Source organism: Dermacentor andersoni, chromosome 10, assembly GCF_023375885.2.
Source record: "Dermacentor andersoni chromosome 10, qqDerAnde1_hic_scaffold, whole genome shotgun sequence".
NCBI classification, from domain to species: Eukaryota; Metazoa; Arthropoda; class Arachnida; order Ixodida; family Ixodidae; genus Dermacentor; species Dermacentor andersoni.
In genome coordinates, this window is record NC_092823.1 from 127400478 (window position 1) to 127405235 (window position 4758).

Sequence of the window (4758 nt, forward strand, 5' to 3'; positions counted from 1 at the left end):
TTATTCAGCATGCTAAATTCAGCGGCTTTTCTAGACGACGTTTCTTTCTGCAGAAAGAAAGTGAAGAGGAGATGGGGGGGAGGCAGAGGCGTGGGGGGAGGTGATGTGATGGCGCTCAAGCGTTCTATTTCATGGAAACGTCTCGGGAACGCTCGCGGCGCTTTGTTTAAATCTGTGAGACAGCCAACGCATTAATATTTGAAAAAAGGAGCTGCCAGCGCGGCTTTCAATGGGTCTCGCTGTCCGGGAGACGCGGTGTTATGCAGTGAAAACTACAGCTCCTTCTGAAGAGGCGGGTAAGCCGGCTTCCTCCGACACGAGTAAAATTAAGTCTCGGCGTTAGAACAGTGCCCCCCCCCCCCCCCCTGAAGCGGCGAAACCCGAGAAATCGGCGAAATACGCGATGGAGAGAGAGCAGCGTCAGATGACGATGTTCGTAGAGAACGGCATACTGGGCCCAGTAAGTATAATGATAATTATTTATTTCTCTCAGGGCAGTATGGTAGAGGAGGCGAAAAAGAAAAGCGACAATCGGCTTCTCGCAAACCATGATCGGGCATTGCATGGCGAGGCACAACAGACACCCACGAAATAAAATTTGTGCTGAAATTGTCGACGATGATTGTGAATGTAAGCGAATAGCGAAACGCTTTTTTTAGAGAGCTTTTCGCCTTAGCAAAATGATGATGCACTTGAAAGCGCATATTTCTTGTACCGAGAATATTTATGCACCATTTGTTGCTTCATTGCGTAATTCCGCAGAGAACAGAACCGTTAACTGGCACATATCTAGTTTAACTATAGGTGGCCACAAATATAAGCCGATTCTTCACATGTTTGTTCTGTCCCGTGGAGAGAGCGCCGGCTTTGGAAGGCGACTACCATCCTCCTCTCTCACCGCCAGAGCCCTCTCCTGCAGCCGCCACAGGGAGGGGAGGTGGGGGCTTGGCCTCGGAATAAGAGGATGGAGTGTCCTTCCCGAGCTCTCCGCCAGATCACGTGCACCTTTAGAGAGACAGCTACTGACCTGAATTTTTACACTACTTCTCACTCCCCCAACCTCTAATATCATCTCTCAAAGGCCCAGTAGCACTAGCGCGACACCACTTGGGCGTCTCAAAGAGCTACTTGTATCGGCGGTCAAACTCCGACCCCCTCGACCGCCACCGCAAAAAAGAAAGAAAGAAAATGAAGAAAAAACACGCGAAAGAGCTAATAAAGAAAGGTATGCGCTTTAACACATCGGTGAACACATGCGTATTCAACACAAACAAGCAGCGCGGGTGACATATTCTATGAGGCATATCAGATGCGCACTGAGAACTGAGGAGGAACAGAACCGTTTAGATGGCATGATATCAAATACTCTAGATATGGAGGCCGGCGACGGCGAGAGCACTACATTACTCGAAATGCAGTATTTATTTATTTATTTGTGTATTTGTGTATTTGTGTGTGTGTATTTGTGTGTGTGTATTTGTGTATTTGGGTATTTGTGGTTTTGTGTTTGTATTTGTTTTTGCTTTTTTGCATTTGTTTTTGCTTTTTTGTGTGCTTGTCTGCTTTTTGTGTGCTTGTCTTTGCTCTTGTGTGTACTTGTCTTTGCTCTTGTGTGTGCTTGTCTTTGCTCTTGTGTGTGCTTGTCTTTGCTTTAGTGTGCTTGTTTTTGCTTTAGTGTGTTTGTTTTTGCTTTAGTGTGTTTGTTTTTGCTTTAGTGTGTTTGTTTTTGCTTTAGTGTGTTTGTTTTTGCTTTAGTGTGTTTGTTTTTGCTTTAGTGTGTTTGTTTTTGCTTTAGTGTTATTGTGTATTTGTGTTTTTGTGTTTGTTTGTGTTTGTGTTTGTGTTTGTTTGAATAGGGCGTTACACAAGGTACTTACAACATTAAATGCAAAAAGACACAAGTTCACAATTTCAGGTAACATGTTCTTCAAGCGCATTTTTAAGATGATTGGGGTCCGTTATAGATACACTAGAGGTGGGCAAGTGGTGCCAATCATTACAAGTTTAAGGAATGAAATAACGAATGGTGGTGGTTCGTATGACAATGAAGAACCAACACTTTATGACCATGGTCGATATGACATTATACGAATGAAGAATGAGAAAATAACTCTTGCTTAGGACGTGGGTTGTGGTAATAAATCAAATGTAAGAAGGCGAGACGTGCAATTTTCCTACGAGAAGGCGGCGATGGAGGCCGTAACGTTGCTTTCATAGATTAAACGCTAGAAAGATGGGAGTAAGAGAAAATAAAACGTGCGCTACGATTCCGTACAGCTTCAAGGTGACTGGTAAGACTTTCACTAAATGGATCCCACGCACCTGATGCGTATTCTTGTTTGGAACGAACGAAAGTTTATAAAAGACGAGTCCAAGAAAAGAAGGGGCGATTGAAAAGTAGTACCCAAGCATGCGGTTACATTATTAACAACATAGTTAATGTGTGGTTGCCAAGACACGTTAGGGTTAATGTGAACTCCTAAGTATCTGTAAGGCAGTCACTTCCTCGAGAACGGAACAATAATGTTATACTTGCAATGGTGGAAAGTTTACGAAATATTCTCGTTACTTTGCACTTCGTGGCGCTGAGTTTCAGTTTACACGTGTTATATCAACCAGAAATATTGTTAAGAAGAAGCTTTAGCTCGGGTGCTGCTATCTAAATACATATAAAAGGAGAATTCGTTTTTCTCGGCAACCACTGCACCAAATTTGGTGAAGTTTGTAGCATTTAAACGAGAACGTTAACATCTAGTGACTGTTGGTCATGAATTTTTTATTTAGGTCGTCAATTTTCTATTAAAAATTAGCAAAAATAAAAAATTTTCAGGAAACGAAACTATCAAGTTTAAGACATTGTAACTCAACAATGAACGATGATACCATAATTCTCTGAATTGCATCTAATAGTACATAAAAAGCGGACAACATTGACATATTCACATGAATCTCAAAAAATTTGGTATTATGGGAATAAAGCTTTTGCAGAACCCTTGTACACAACATAACATATTCCCGTAAGATATAAATTGACATATCGAATTTGTCCGCTTCGAATGTTTTAATAGATACCGTATACAGAACCGCGATATCTGTTTTTAACGCAGAGCTATTATTTATAAACTTCGTGCTTCTATTTTTTTTTTTTCAAGCTTCCGAATTTTTGAAAATCTTTTTAACAATATTCAGGCCCTAAATCAAAATTCTGCTTCCAACAGTCACTATAATTTAAATTTCTCTCTCAAATACAACATAGTTCATCAAAATCGGTCCAGGGGCTATCTCAGAAAAACGTTTTTGCGTTTTACATGTATTTGAATAGGCCGCGTCGGAGTTGGCCCCGAGCTAAAGCTTTCTCTTAAGAGGCCGCCTATATACGGTCCTCTATATATGGCATCGTGTATACGACCCTCTATGTACGAGGGTCGACCTATACGACCCTCTATATAGAGGGCCGTATACACGATGCCGCATATAAAGGGCCGCATATAGGTGGCCGTATGCATAGAGGGCCGTATACACGATACCGTATATAGAGGGCCTTATATAGGAGGCTGTATGCACAGAGCGCGGGGTATATGCGACTTATACATACAGGACCGTATACACCATGGCATATATAGAGGGCCGCATATAGACCGCCATATAGAGGACTGTATATAGGCGGTCGTATACATAGAGAGCCGTACACAGGCGGCCGTATACATAGAGGGCCGTATACACGACACCGTATTATAGGGCGGCATATATAGGCGGCCGTATACATAGGGAGCCGTATACATGATGCCGTATATAGAGGACCATATATAGGAGGCTATATACACAGAGGGCCGGGAATATGCGATCTATACATAGAGGGCCGTATACACGATGGCATATATAGAGAGCTGCATATAGGTCGCCATATAGAGGACTGTATATAGGCGGCCGTATATACCGGACTGTACCCGCCGCCGTCGCTCAGTGGCTGTTATGTTCTGCTGCTGAGCCCAGGGTCACGGGTTCGATTCCTGGCCTGGGCTTCCGCAATCCAATGGAGGCGGAATGCAAGAAGGCTCCTGCACTTAGGTTGTATGTTAAAGAACTCCAAGTGGCTGGAATTCATCCGAAACTACGCCCACGACGACGTTTCTCATCACCAGAGTGTTCTGCGATGCTAAACCGTCCGATTTGATTTTATATCTTCTTCTGGCCCTCCGTCAGTGGCTGGCATGACGCCAAGCCTTCGTTATAGCCTGTATTGGAGTCACTGCGATAGTGATTAGAAATGAATAGAATCCACAGAAAATTATCATTGAAAAGAACCCATGCTATAAAATAAAGTGGCAAATTGTGCGAATAGTAATTCAGTGCTTTCACCTTGGCGATTGTACAATATATTGCTGTTAATTTCAATGTTTTGCATATATTCAGTTATGTAAGTATGTATTTATAAGTGTGTACTTGTGAATGTGTGTGGGTGCACATGTATGTATATTTATGTATTTGTATGACTATTCATATCAGTTTGCAGATATGGGAATGTTTCATGAATCAGTACTGTGGACAACACTTTTTGGCTTGTCACTATTGCCGGCTACTGGACCCTTGGCCTCCGTCAAGCTGCATGCTTAGTTTTCTTGCAAAAGGGGGCCTTCAGCACGGCTTTCGTATGCATTGTGAATGAAATGGAAATTTGAATCTACGTTATATATGACCTCACTCAAATGTACGTTACCGCTGGCGCTTTGTTACACTTCCTATTGCACCGCAGGTGGT